This window comes from Phocoena phocoena, chromosome 1 (genome assembly GCF_963924675.1).
Source record: "Phocoena phocoena chromosome 1, mPhoPho1.1, whole genome shotgun sequence".
Lineage (NCBI taxonomy): Eukaryota > Metazoa > Chordata > Mammalia > Artiodactyla > Phocoenidae > Phocoena > Phocoena phocoena.
This window is the reverse complement of record NC_089219.1, coordinates 84,095,548-84,111,543: the sequence shown is the minus strand read 5'-3', so window position 1 is coordinate 84,111,543 and position 15,996 is coordinate 84,095,548.

Sequence of the window (15,996 nt, the reverse complement as noted above, 5' to 3'; positions counted from 1 at the left end):
GGAGGAAGAGCACTCCAGAAAGAAGGAGAACGTGCAAAACCTTGGAAGCATGGAGGAGCGTGGCATGTCCCCAGGAACCAAAAATGTTTGAAACTCAATATGCATATATAGAAACAGCAATAGGAGATGAAGCCCCTAAAGATCACTTCAGGGATTGTGAAAAATAAATTATGCCACACTAAATATTGCAGACTCGGCTCAGGAACAAATGAGGAAACAATGGATGACTTTAAGCAAGGGAATAAAGCAAACAAAGGTTTAGATTGGAGGCAGGGCAAGGAGTTATGAAGCAGCAAAGGCTAGTATTATTGAGATCAAGAGTTTTGAAGCCAGTCACCATGCCACTTATCACGACCTAAGGAAAGAGAACCTCTTTGAGCCAGAGTCTCCTCATCTGTAAAATGAATATAATACAGTCATTATGAGGTGTAAATGAAAGAACATAGGTAAACACCTGACTGTACTTTAGATCTAGTAGGCATTCAATAAATGATGGTGCTTGTATTAACAGTTGTTTATTGCCATTTTTGTTGTGAGACAGATATCTTGAGACCTAGTTTAGGTCTTTTTGAAGGGAGAACATGTTAAATACACTTAGTGGTGTGCTTTTATCTGGGTCGTTTAGAAATAAAATCAATACTGCTTGATTTTTTCAGACATAGTAAATTGACCTGTATAAGAACAGCCAAGTCCCAGGAGCACAAAGAGAACCAGATTTCAGGAATGGCATGAGGTTGTGGGTTCAGTTTATCAAACATTTCTTGTGTCCAACACTATATTAAGTGTTGCATACATAAAAATAGTTAAAACACAGTCTCCCTTCACAAGGAGTCAAGCTGTAAAGTCTGTATCTACAATACAGTTCTTTGGGCTGATTTCCTTTATTCTAGATCCCTGGCCTCCTCTTTTACTTACAACCTCTCACTTGCCCCTTGGGTCTGATATTTACACTACTCTTTGGAAGTGATCTTGGTTTCCCTACTTCATTACTCTCCTCCCCCAGATTTGTACTCCTTCCTTTCCTGGATGAGTAAGATTACACTTCATCTGATCGAAACCTATCCTCAGAACCCTACCCTGGTTCCAAGGAACCTTGCTACTGTAGTGAAGTTAAACCAATTCTCTCAACAGCTGGCACCAGAATTCTTCTCAGAGGGAAATGCTTTGATGAGTTGCTATGAGTAGACACGGAGTGCTTGAGAACTTGGGTCAGCAAGAGAGAGGATAATCAAAGACTGTTCTACATTAGAAATTCACTTGGGGGGATGGAAAAAGTTGGGGAGAAAAGAGAAGACAGAAGAGAAAGAAAAGAGACAGAAGGCAGAGTAACTCCATAATATGCCTAAAATGGTTTTTCTTCATGTGCAGTATTCTAAGTTATTTGCATTCCTTCAACTCCTCTCATGTCTTCCAAATCTCCAGTTAGTCTTCCATTACCCCTACACAATCACACCTCCCCACAGTACACACATTGTGAGTGGAGATGTTGGTGGGGTAAGTAAAGAAATCATGGGGCTAAGTTCCACTGCTGGATCAAAAAGGAGCAGAATGGAGACAGCACACCTAGAAAAATGATACAGTACACAAAATGAACCCATCAGTAGAAGCAGGGCCCAAGATAATGCTAAAACTGTATATGTCTAGAAAATTGGCAGAACACTTCAGGAGATATTGTACTTTGTTTAAGAGTTGTGAAATAGGGGCTTGAACCGATCTTAACATGACACTATACATAGAAAATCCTAAAGATGCTACCAGAAAACTACTAGAGCTAATGTACCAGGTGAAGGACCAAGATAAAACCCCAGAAAAACAACGAAATGAAGTGGAGGTAGGCAACATTCCAGAAAAAGAATTCAGAATAATGATAGTGAAGATGATCCAGGACCTTGGAAAAAGAACAGAGACAAAGATCGAGAAGATGCAAGAAATGTTTAACAAAGACCTAGAAGAATTAAAGAACAAACAAACAGAGATGAACAATACAATAACTGAAATGAAAACTACACTAGAAGGAATCAATAGCAGAATAACTGAGGCAGAAGACCGGATAAGTGACCTGGAAGACAGAATGGTGGAATTCACTGCTACAGAACAGAATAAAGAAAAAAGAATGAAAAGAAATGAAGACAGCCTAAGAGACCTCTGGGACAAAATTAAATGTAACAAAATTATACAGGTCCCAGAAGGAGAAGAGAGAAAGGACCTGTGAAAATATTTGAAGAGATTATAGTTGAAAACTTCCCTAACATGAGAAAGCAAATAGCCACCCAAGTCCAGGAAGCAAAGAGAGTCCCATACAGGATAAACCCAAGGAGAAACATGCCAAGACACATAGTAATCAAACTGGCAAAAATTAAAAACAAAGAAAAATTATTGAAAGCAGCAAGGGAAAAATGACAAATAACATACAAGGGAACTCCCATAAGGTTAACAGCTGATTTCTCAGCAGAAACTCTACAAGCCAGGAGGGAGTGGCATGATATACTTAAAGTGATGAAAGGGAAGAACCTACAACCAAGATTACTCTAGCCAGCAAGGATCTCACTCAGATATGATGGAGAAATCAAAAGCTTTACAGACAACCAAAAGCTAAGAGATTTCAGCACCACCAAACCAACTCTACAACAAATGCTAAAGGAACTTCTCTAAGTGGGAAACACAAGAGAAGGACCTACAAAACAAACCCAAAACACTTAAGAAAATGGTCATAGGAACATACATATCGGTAATTACCTTAAACATGAACGGATTAAATGCTCCAACCAAAAGACACAGGCTTGCTGAATGGATACAAAAGCAAGACCCATATATATGCTATCTACAAGAGACCCACTTCAGACCCAGTGACACATACAGACTGAAAGTGAGGGGATGGAAAAAGATATTCCATGCAAGTGGAAATCAAAAGAAAGCTGGAGTAGCAATATTCATATCAGATAAAATAGACTTTAAAATAAAGAATGTTACAAGAGAAAAGGAAGGACACTACATAATGATCAAGGAATCAATTCAAGAAGAAGATATAACAATTATATATATATATGCACCCAACATAGGAGCACCTCAATACATAAGGCAACTGCTAACAGCTCTAAAAGAGGAAATCGACAGTAACACAATAATAGTGGGGGACTTTTACCCCTCACTTACAGCAATGGACAGATAATACAAAATGAAAATAAATAAGGAAACAGAAGCTTTAAATAACACAATAGACCAGTTAGTTTTAATTGATATTTATAGGACATTTTACCCCAAAACAGCAGATTATACTTTATTCTCAAGTGCGCATGGAACATTCTCCAGGATAGATAACATCTTGGGTCACAAATCAAGCCTCAGTAAATTTAAGGAAATTGAAATTGTATCAGGCATCTTTTCTGACCACAAGGCTATGAGATTGGAAAAGAATTACAGGGAAAAAACCATAAAAAACACAAACACATAGAGGCTAAACAATACGTTACTAAATAACCAAGAGATCACTGAGGAAGTCAAAGAGGAAACCAAAACATACCCAGAGACAAATGACAATGAAAACACGACAGTCCAAAACCTATGGGATGCAGCAAAAGCAGTTCTAAGAGGGAAGTTTATAGCTATACAAGTCTACCTCAAGAAACAAGAAAAATCTCAAATAAACAATCTCACCTTACACCTAAAGGAACTAGAGAAAGAAGAACAAACAAAACCCAAAGTTAGTAGAAGGAAAGAAATCATAACGATCAGAGCAGAAATAAATAAAACAGAAACAAAGAAAACAATAGCAAAGATCAATAACACTAAAATCTGGTTCTTTGAGAAGATAAACCATTAGCCAGACTCATCAAGAAAAACAGGGAGAGGACTCAAATCAACAAAATTAGAAATGAAAAAGGAGAAGTTACAACAGACACTGCAGAAACACAAAGCATCCTAAGAGATTACTACAAGCAACTCTATGCCAATAAAATGGACAACCTGGAAGAAATGGACAAATTCTTAGAAAGGTATCACCTTGCAAGAATGAACCAGGAAGAAATAAAAAATATGAACAGACCAATCACAAGTAATGAAATTGAAACTGTGATTAAAAGTCTTCCAACAAACGAAAGTCCAGGACCAGATGGCTTCACAGGTGGATTCTATCAAACATTTAGAGAAGAGCTAACACCCATCCTTCTCAAACTCTTCCAAAAAATTGCAGAGGAAGGAACACTCCCAAACTCATCCTATGAGGCCATGATCACCCTGATACCAAAACCAGACAAAGATACTACAAAAAAAGAAAATTACAGAGCAATATCACTGATGAATATACATGCAAAAATCCTCAACAAAATACTAGCAAACTGAATCCAACAACACATTAAAAGGATCATACACCATGGTCAAGTGGGATTTATCCCAGGGATTCAAGGATTCTTCAATACACGCAAATCAGTCAATGTGATACACCATATTAAGAAGTTGAGGAAGAAAAACCATATGGTTAGCTCAATAGATGCAGAAAAAGCTTTTGACAAAATTCAACACCCATTTATGATAAAAACTCTCCAGAAAGTGGGCATAGAGGGAACCTACCTCAACATAATAAAGGCCATATACAACAAACCCAGAGCAAACATCATTCTCAATGGTGAAAAACTGAAAGCATTTCCTCTAAGATCAGGAACAAGACAAGGATGTCCACTCTCACCACTATTATTCAACATGGTTTTGGAAGTCCTAGCCATGGCAATCAGAGAAGAAAAAGAAATAAAAGGAATCCAAATTGGAAAAGAAGAAGTAAAACTGTCACTGTTTACAGCTGACATTATACTATACATAGAGAACCCTAAAATGCCACCAGAAAACTACTAGAGTGGATCAATGAATTTAGTAAAGTTGCAGGATACAAAATTAATGCACAGAAATCTCTTGCATTCCTATACACTAATGAAGAAAAATCTGAAAGAGAAATTAAGGAAACACTCCCATTTACCATTGCAACAAAAAGAATAAAATACCTAGGAATAAACCTACCTAGGGAGATGAAAGACCTGTATGCAGAAAACTACAAGACACTGATGAAAGAAATTAAAGATGATACCAACATATGGAGAGATATACCATGTTCTTGGATTGGAAGAATCAATATTGTGAAAATGACTCTACTACCCAAAGCAATCTACAGATTCAATGCAATCCCTATCAAACTACCAATGGCATTTTTTACGGAGCTAGAACAGAAAATCTTACAATTTGTGTGGAGATGCAAAAGCCTCCAAATATCCAAAGCAGTCTTATGGGAAAAAACAGAGCTGGAGGAATCAGACTCCTTGACTTCAGACTATACTACAAAGCTACAGGAATCAAGACAATATGGTACTGGCACAAAAACAGAAACATAGATCAATAGAACAAGATAGAAAGCCCAGAGATAAGCCCACACACCTATGGTCAACTAATGTATGACAAAGGAGGCAAGGATATACAATTGAGAATATACAGTCTCTTCAATAAGTGGTGCTGGGAAAACTGGACAGTTACATGTAAAAGAATGAAATTAAACACTCCCTAACACCTTACACAAAAATAAACTCAAAATGGATTAGAGACCTAAATGTAAGACCAGACACAATAAAACTCTTAGAGAAAAACATAGGAAGAACACTCTTTGACATAAATCACAGCAAGATCTTTTTTGATCCACCTCCTAGAGTAATGGAAATAAAAACAAAAACAAATGGGACTATATGAAACTTCAAAGCTTTTGCACAGCAAAGGAAACCATTAACAAGACAAAAAGACAGCCCTCACAATGGGAGAAAATATTTGCAAACGAATCAACAGGAAAAGGATTAATCTCCAAAATATATAAACAGCTCATGCAGCTCAATATGAAAAAAACAAACAACCCAATCCAAAAATGGGCAGAAGACCTAAATAGACATTTCTCCAAAGAAGACATACAGAAGGCCAAGAGGCACGTGAAAAGTTGCTCAACATCACTAATTATTAGAGAAGTGCAAACTAAAACTACTATGAGGTATCACCTCACACCAGTTAGAATGGGCCTCATCGGAAAATCTACAAACAACAAATGCTGGAGAGGCTGTGGAGAAAAGGGAACCCTCTTGCACTGTTGGTGGGAATGTAAATTGATACAGCCATTATGGAGAACGGTATGGAGGTTCCTTAAAAAGCTAAAAATAGAATTACCATATGACCCAGCAACTCCACTACTGGTCATATACCCAGAGAAAACCATAATTCAAAAAGACACATGCACCGCAATGTTCATTGCAGCACTATTTACAATAGCCAGGTCATGGAAGCAACCTAAATGCCCATCGACAGACAAATGGATAAAGAAGTTGTGGTACATATATACAACAGAATATTACTCAGCCATAAAAAGGGACGAAATTGGGTCATTTGTTGAGACGTGGCTGGATCTAGAGACTGTCATACAGAGTGAAGTAAGTCAGAAAGTGGAAAACAAATATCGTATATTAAGGCATATATGTGGAACCTAGAAAAATGGTACAGATGAATCAGTTTGCAGGGCAGAAGTTGAGACACAGATGTAGAGAACAAGCATATGGACACCTAGGTGGGAAAGTGGCCGGGGGTGGTGGTGGTGGTGTGATGAATTGGGAGATTGGGATTGACATGTATATACTTATTTGTATAAAATAGATGACTAATAAGAACACGCTGTATAAAAAAATAAATTAAATAAAATACCAAAATTAAAAAAAAAATAAGATGTTGGGGAGAAAAAGATGACAATCAGCATTCTAAAGAAAATTTAAAAAACATAGAAAACTACTAGAACTAATCAATGAATTTGGTAAAGTACAGGATACAAAATTAATACACAGAAGTCTCTTGCATTTCTGTACACTAACAGCGAAAGATCTGAAAGAGAAATTAAGGAAACAATCTCATTTATCACTGCAGCAAAAGAATAAAATACCTAGGAAAAAACCTACCTGAGGAGACAAAAGACCTGTGCTCTGAAAACTATAAAATGCTGATGAGAGAAATCAAAGATGACACAAACAGATGGAAAGATATACCATGTTCTTGGATTGGAAGAATGAATATTGTCAAAATGAGTATACTACCCAAGGCAATCTACAGATTCAGTGCAATCCTTGTCAAATTATGAATGGCATTTTTCATAGAACTAGAACAAAAAAATTTTAAATTTGTATGGAAACACAAAAGACCCCGAATAGCCAAAGCAATCCTGAGAAAGAAAAATGGGGCTGGAAGAATCAGGCTCCCTGATTTCAGACTATACTTCAAAGCAACAGTAATCAAAACAGTATGGTACTGGCACAAAAAGAGAAATATAGATCAATGGAACAGGATAGAAAGTCCAGAAATAAACCCATGCACCTATGATCAATTAACCTATGACAAAGGAGGAGAGAATATACAACAGAGAAAAGACAGTCTCTTTAATAAGTGGTGCTGGGAAAACCAGACAGCTGCATGTAAAAGAATGAAATTAGAACATTCTCTAACACTATACACAAAAATAAACTCAAAATGGATTAAAGACCTAAATGTAAGACTGGCTACTCTAAAACTCTTAGAAGAAAACATAGGAACACTTATTTAGTTGAAAAACAACAAATTATCACAACTGATATCTAGGTTATGATTTCTTCAGTTATTGACAATGACTGCCTTTCTAGGAGTCCAGTCTTCCCCAAAGCTGGGAAGACAGCAATGTTGTTTTACCCAGGTTACTACAGTAGTCTTCCTGGGATTAGCAAACATTTTCTTAAAGAACCAAATCATAAATATTTCAGGCTTTCTGGGCCAGATGGTCAGTTACTCAGCTCTGCCCTTAAGGCCTGGAAGCAGCAGTAGACAATATGTAAATGAATGGATATGGCTGTGTTCCAATAAAACGTTTTTACAAGCTCAGGTAGCAGGCTTTCTGTCCTGCTCCTTCTGTTTTCCATATTATAATCAGGGTATTCTTTCTAAATATCACTCCTCTGCTTAAACACTTGAATGGCTTCCCATTGCCCTTAGTCCAGATTCCTTAGAAGAGCTTCCTCTCCAGCAATTTCTAGCTCCTAACTCAATTTTTCAGCACAATTGAACTACTTTGAATTCCCCCCAAATTCCTGGTTCTCTTCCTTCCACAAATTTGCATATGCTGTTCTTTTACTTGGAATATTCTTCTCTCCCTGCAGCCACACTCACCACGTCTCCCACACACACCAGGTTAGTTGATGTCTACCTATCTGTTTTTCAAGTTTCACATTAAATGTAACTTCCTCCAGGAAGTTTTCCCTGATCCCTAAATTCTCACACAGTGCTGAGATTACTAGTTTAATTGTCTGAATCTCCTGTTAGTCCAAGGCTCTGTGAGGACAGGAAATTGGTCTGCCACTCATCCATTGTATTCCAAGGTACTCTATAAATAATTGCTGAATAAATGGGTTCTTGACTGTTGAGGAAGGAAAAGACAAGAACCAAGCTAAAAATGGAGAGAACCTTCAAAGGCTAATTGGTGGAGAATAAGCTAAGATTTGTTTGAACTGTTCCCTCTAATCCAAAATCTGCTCCTAGAGCATTTTCTGCTTTGCCATTATAGTTTGCAGAAAGGTTTAGGAAACATGCAATATGTCTTCCAGACTTTCTGATGTGGCAACCAAAGTCTTGAATGGTTTAATTTCTGCCTTGATCTCCAAACTTAATCTTTTCACCCTCTCTTTGGCTCCTAATCTCTTACCTCATATCCTGCTTACAGTCTTGTATACAGTGTCACTTTCTTTTTTAAAATTAATTTATTTACTTATGGCTGTGTTGGGTCTTCGTTTCTGTGCGAGGGCTTTCTCTAGTTGTGGCAAGCAGGGGCCACTCTTCATTGTGGTGCGCGGGCCTCTCACTATCGCGGCCTCTCTTGTTGCGGAGCACAGGCTCCAGACGTGCAGGGTCAGTAATTGTGGCTCACGGGCCCAGTTGCTCCGCAGTATGTGGGATCTTCCCAGACCAGGGCTCGAATCCGTGTCCCCTGCATTGGCAGGCAGATTCTCAACCACTGCGCCACAAGGGAAGCCCCAGTGTCACTTTATATTTGGTAATTCTCCTCTCAAAGTGATCTTGGCTTGCCTTTCTGACCAATACTCACATTTCAAATATCAGGTGGTGGGCGTATTCTATATGCCAGGCTCACAGGACTTCTATAAGCCAGGCCTATAGGATGTAATCATTTAGTCCTTACTCAAGCCTCACAATAATGTCATAAGAGATTTCCTTTCCTTGGTCCCACTTTATAGTTGATGAAATTAAGACTTAAAGAGGTTAAGTAACTTGCCAAAGAAACAGAACAAATGGCAGAGCTAAGATGTGAGGGAAGAAAGTCTGACGCCAGAAATCACATTTCTAACCTCATACTACTTTATAGTTTCTCTCAGACCATGTCTGTTATTTCTTGTTGTTGTTGTTCTTTTTACCTCTCTGAATTCCTGTACAGCCCCAGAAGTCTTCTGCAGTCCTCCTGCAAGTTTCATCCTGAATCTCATGGGTCGTGTGTTAAATCCAAGGTGATCATAATAACTAACATTTATTGAGCAGAGTCACTGTGTTAAGTGCTGTTCGTGTTACTCATTCAACTTTCAAAGACCCTCATAAAATAACACAAGGTTAGCTCTGTTTTGCAGTTAAGGAAATAGAGGCAAAAAAGGGTAAAATAACGTGTCCAAGAGCACACAATTAGAATGGGAGGACTTAGAATTTAAACCACAGTAGTCTGACTCCACAACACTTACTTCTGGGTAAGGAGAGAACACATAGGGAAGCAGATAACATAAAGAACTCTTCAAGCCTCATAGGATGAGGTTGAAAGTGTTGGTGAGTTTAATTGATTCAGGCTGTAATTATCCAGGATAAGACATTATAAGGATGACTTAATTATTTATTGCTGCCCAAACTATCATCAAAGTTCATGGCTTAAAACAATTGTTTATTAGCTGACAGTTACGTGGGTCGACAATTTGGGATGAACTTGGTTGAGAAGTTCTTCTGCTGGGTTTGCCTGGGCTCACTCACGTGGTGACAGTCAGCTGTGGCAGCTTGGCAAGGGCTTGATGCTCCACAATGGTTTCTCTAGCGGTCAAGGCCAGCTGCATGGGCATATAACTTGTGCTTGGTTCACTGTTCTGCTATTGCTGTCTTAAAATTCTTAATAATTATGAAACAAGGGGCCCTACTGGGCCTTCCACATTATGTTGCCAGTCATGTTAGTGGTTGGTGCTCGATGTCAGCTGGGCACCTTTCTCCACGTAGCTTCTCATCCCCAAAGAGACTAGCCCAGGTTTCTTCAGATAGTGACAGAAGCTTTCCAAGAGAGTGAGAGCAAAGCCTGCAAGGCCTCTTGAGGTCTAGACTCATAATTCCCACGTCATTACTTCTGCTGTATTTTATTGATCAAAGCAAGTCACAAGGCAAGCCCAGACACAAGGAAGTGGAGATCTAGAGTCAACTTTTTTTTTTTTTTTTTGTGGTACACGGGCCTCTCACTGCTGCGGCCTCTCCCGCCGCAGAGCACAGGCTCTGGACGCGCAGGCCCAGCGGCCATGGCTCACGGGCCCAGCTGCTCTGTGGCATGCGGGATCCTCCCAGACCGGGGCATGAACCCGTGTCCCCTGCATCAGCAGGCGGACCCCCAACCACTGCACCACCAGGGAAGCCCTAGAGTCCACTTCTTGATGAGAAGAACAAAAAGTCACAATGCAAAGGGGCATGTGTAGAGGGATGGGATGAGTTTGTGACCATTTATTGCAATCTATCACAGAGGAGGTACATGTTTAAGGAGAATGAAATCATTTCAGTCTTGGACATGTGGCGATTAAGGTTTCTCCTGTGATAAATCTATGCAGAGGTGTTCAGTATTTGGATAATATAGGTCTAGAATATAAAAGAGAATCCTGGTGGGACATACAAATTTGAAAGTTGTCATTATGCAGGTGATAGGTTTCTGAGTAAACAAATCACAACACCCAGGAAGACTGCATTAGTTCCGGTAAAGGTAAACAAAGAGATTCAGTCAATCCCTCAGACCATCCAGACATCTAAGTGCACTCTTCTTCCCATACATCTCAACCTCCCTCTCTAACAGAGACCATCTGTGGGCCTATTCATTTCCATAGCCAGCTCAAGGTCTACTATCTCCGGGGAAAGTACAGCCTTCTCTGTCTTGTCCAGATGTGGCAACATATAGTCCAATGACATATAAACCAAAAAATAGTTACTTGATCCCCTCTTTCAACCCAATATGCAATGGTGGATCAGGAATAGAATAAAAACTTCCATTTGAAAAAGGAAAGAATGGGAAACATATAGCAAGGAGTAATCCTTAATAGTTTTCTTTCCAGACAGAAATTTTTGCCCTGACCATGGAAGAAGTTCCCTGATGAACCCTTCTGGATGCCTTTTGTTATGCCTGAAGACCCCTGGGTTCACCCTCTGGGAGGTTCTTCCTTGTCCATCATTCACCAGGTTCAAGATTGAACAGGATGTTGGAGACTATGCTCTCCTGGAGACTGCCTGAGGACACAAACAATGAATGGCTTTTGCAGGTCAGATTTATGGTTTCTTTAGTAATGCAATTTCCTCAAAAACTTAACAGGCTTTTGTACTATTCATCTCTAGTCTCTGTGCCAGAAATGGTGCCAAAGTTCTTTTCCGGATCTGGCTCTTAAACTAGCTTATTCTGTAGTTTCTATGCTCTACCCATTCCTCTTTTCATTGTTTTAATGGTGGCTAATTTGATGTAATCTTACAAAATAAGTGAGGGTAACATCCTTAATCTGATCTTTGCTGGAAGGCTATATTTCTTTCTTTGTCTGAGGAATCTTAATGGGAGGGCTTTAAGAAAGTCTCTGAAAAACAGTCTTTTACCTCCTGTTTGGGCTACAGAAATAGTTGGATTTTCCAACCCTGTGAGGCCCCAATTTTCTATACACTTTATTTCCTTCCATTTCTGCTTTCAAACCCCTCATTTCTTATGTGAGTTCATTTCTTTCTCAAAAAATCTTGCTAAATTCAGTGAGGAGCAACCATCACACTTTTATATTCTGGTTCTCCCCAAATGCTTCCCCTAAAATTCAGCCATAGATGGAACATGGTCAGGCTTCCAAGTTGAGCAGGAGAAATTTCTACAATATTTTGCAATGGTATTACAAGGATCATCAGTTTTCCAGCCTGCAAGATCTGTTTCCTCACTGCCAATTGTCTGACTGTTAAGGTAATGCTATATGTTTTAAGATTCTATTAGAAGTTCCCTATTTCCAGGTATTAATTTTTGTATTAGAGTAAATGCTATATTGCTGTAATAAAGAGACCCCAGAAATCAGTGACATAAAGAAAATGGAAGTTTCTTTCCTGCTCATATCATAGTTGGGCCTAGACTGACAGGGCACTCTGTTCTATGAGGTCATTCAGGACCCAGATTCCTTCTATCTTGTTGTTCCATCCTCTCCTACCATGTCTTCCTCATCTTCATGGCTGCAGCTGGTCACAGACATGTCTATGAAGGAGACAGAAAGCAGTCCAAGACAAGCCATCTTCTTTTAAAAGGGTAAGGCAAAAGTTGCACCCATCACTTCCAGTTATGTTCCACTGGCAAGAACCTAACCACAAAATCATACCTAGCTGCAAAAGAGGATAAGAAATGTAATCTCCAGTTGAGGGACCATGTGACCAGAAAGAAGAGAATGGATTTTATTATGACAATGATTGACCTGGGAGAAAAGATAGCCAAGGTTAAGAAACCTCAGAAATATAAAGCCAAAGTGGGGGGGAGGGGCAGTGGATAAATAAGCATTTTGTTTCTTAGAAAGAAAATGATAGTCTGAAAAAGGAAGGAAGGAAAAGAAGGAAGGAAGGAAGGAAGGAAGGAAGGAAGGCAAAATCTAGTTGGTGGGTACCCAAGTTTCCATTTTATTATTTCCAGTTCTTTTCTGAATATATTTTTTAAATAAAAAGGTTTTTAAAATTTATTTTAAGGGAATTAGACAGAGAAAAAGGGACCCTGGAAGAATATGAAGGTAAAACAATAGTGATATGAGGAGAATAGGAAGAAAATGGAGTAATGAAAGTCAACAGGAGAAAAATTTCAATTGCCTGAGAGAAGACAAGGAAAAACTAGAAAAGGAGATATTCTTTGGATTTGAAAATCTAGCAGTTACTAGTGAATAATTACGGCAGAAGCTAAATTTCAGTGAATTAAGGAGTGAAAATGGACAAAGAAAAACATGACAGCAAGCATGGACTAGTCTTTAAGAACACTGACTTTTTAGGAAAGAAGAGATAAGATGGCAACTAGTTATAACTAGTTCCACTGGCATGTGGACTAGGATGAGAACCAGCCTCCGGGAGCAGAGTTGGGGCATTGGGTCCTAGGGACTAGGGTGGTCCACAGTTCTAGCTGCCCAGCATATACCTAACGTGCATCATGAACAAGTACTAATTCAACCAAGCTCTCAGACACTCAGAAACTCTTTGGGTCAAGTATATTATAGAGGTAACCAGTATGCATAGGACAGTGTTATTCTAGGGCAAGGCCTGTGTCAATCCATACCTGACTTCTGTAGCGCTGGGAGGGCCATGCTTCTTCCATATGCTGAGAGGAGCCTACATATGCTTGGAGTTCACCAAAAACAGGCTGCCTGGCTACACGTTCAGGATGACTGCCCCTCAACATCAGAAAAATAACTTTGCTCTGTGCACACCAGAAGGCTTCAGTTCCACGAAATAGCCCAGTTGCTTAAAAATAGACTGGGAGTGGAAAAACACTCTGGCAAAGGGATAGATGGTGTGGTTAAAGGCTGGAGTGCCATTTTAATGTGGTTGGGCTGTGTCTGACTGGTAGTTTAAAGGAGTTATGCTGAGCCAGGCTGATTGAGAGAGGGTTTTATTGATGGTGCTTTTATTTTTTAATGGGAGAGACTTGAACTTTATAGGCTAAGGGCAAAGATACAATGAGAGTCAATAGTTAAAGATTCAGGAGAGAAGGCATTATTGATGGAGGAAACTGACCATAAAGTTTTTGTTTAGTTCATAGCATCTTTTCAGAAAGGGAAATTTAGAGATTCTTTTAAATTTCTAAGTTAAGACACAGTTATTCCACAGTTCCCTAGGTAAACATTAATAAAGTATTACAAAGTGTTAAGACTTTCTCAGGTTCATTTAAGTTATCTTTTAACTTATTCCAAAACAAATATAACCAGCAAAGATCCCACTGGAGCACTGGTATGGAGAAGGGAATCTTAAGTTTGGGAAATAGCTAAGTAATTTGAAATTTCTATCCAAAAAAGGTTTTTCAGTAAATTGTCAAGCCTGTTTGTAACAAATTCAGAATGGATTCACAATGAATAGGGCACCTAATATAGATGAAAGATGAACAGTATATTAAATAAATCATGGAGATGCAGAGAAGAAGCCAGGTTAAAGGGCACAGCAAGAGCTACATATCCGCTGTTGTAAAGTATATTCATATAATATTTATACAAAATTTCCAAGAGAAAATAACACTAAGCTTTAGGTGGCACATCTGTAAATTTCATTCTTCTTATCCCCTTCTTCTTAACGTAACATATTTTCTGCATTAATTACCTTCCCTGAATAACATCACTATATCCCTGAAGCCACTAGCTGGCCACAGTACATCCATAGGAAGTCAAATCAGAGCACCAGCAGTGCAGACTTAGCATGGTTAAGGCCTTAATTTCCTCACCTACAAAATGGGGATAATAATAGTACTTAAGTTCATTGGACGGTTCTGAGAGGTGGTTGAGAAACTATATAAATGCCTACTAAACGGTAGACTGCATGCTTGATTGTGTATATAAATTTATCTTTTTTTCATATACAGTTAAGGAATAATGTATAGTCAGATCAGAGTGAAGACATAATTTGTGTGTTTCTATCAAGGACAAAAAGCTCTATGGAAGCAGAAAAGAACTTGAGAAAAACAGAGAAAAAAGGGCAGATGTACAATGAAGAAGAAAAGATGGACTTGATGGAGGTGTTGGGCAGAGGCTTTGGCGGGGAGGGAGGGTTGGGATGAGGAGAACATTAATTCAACAGATTTCAAAGACAAGCGGTGTTACGTGCAGAAATAGAATTGTTTCTTTATAAGTCTAAAACTGAAAATATGGTAACTTTGAAAATTAAAGAAGCTACTTTTATTGTGTTTGTCATTAGTAAATGGTACAAGTTGGTATGAACTTTGAAAATTAAAGAAGCTACTTTTATTCTGTTTGTCATTAGTAAATGGTACAAGTTGGTGTGATACTTACTGTGATAGTTTGGGAATGTAGATTTAAATAAGATTTTAATGTCTTGTTAAATTTGGAACGGATGAGGCATTTTGGGTGCACAAGGCTAGGTCAAGGGATTTATAAACATATCTGGAAAGGTTTATCTGAGATAAATGGACATAAAGTGAAAGAACAAAATTAGCAGGTCTAGTAATTTCACTGTAAATTCATCTTAAACAAGGCTTGAATCAAGATATATATATTTATATGTATATATTTATATAAACTATATGGAGGGAGAGAGAGAGAGGCATACATATGTCTATCTATCTGTCTAATCTAGTATCCTTTTTTAATGTACTTGGAGAAAAAGCTAGAAAACAGAAGAGCAATTCTTGACTGGCTTGTGAAAAAGCCACTTTTCAAAATCCTCTCCCTCCTATTTAGTTCTAATTTTATAAATGAAAAGTTGGGCATGGTAAATGATACTATATTTCTATCTTTCTTTCTTTAATATATAGCACAAAAGCTGGTGTAAATATACAATAAATACATTTAATGATACTGTAGGGAGCTTTTCTGAATCCTGACTACCGAGTCCTAGCTTTGTGACTCGGAGCAAATGATGGGATCTCTCTGTTATTGGCAAAATGGGGATCATCATAATGCCTACCACATGGGGGTGTTGTGAGCATTAGATAAGTTAAATCGTGTTCTCAGTGCTTAGCATATAGTG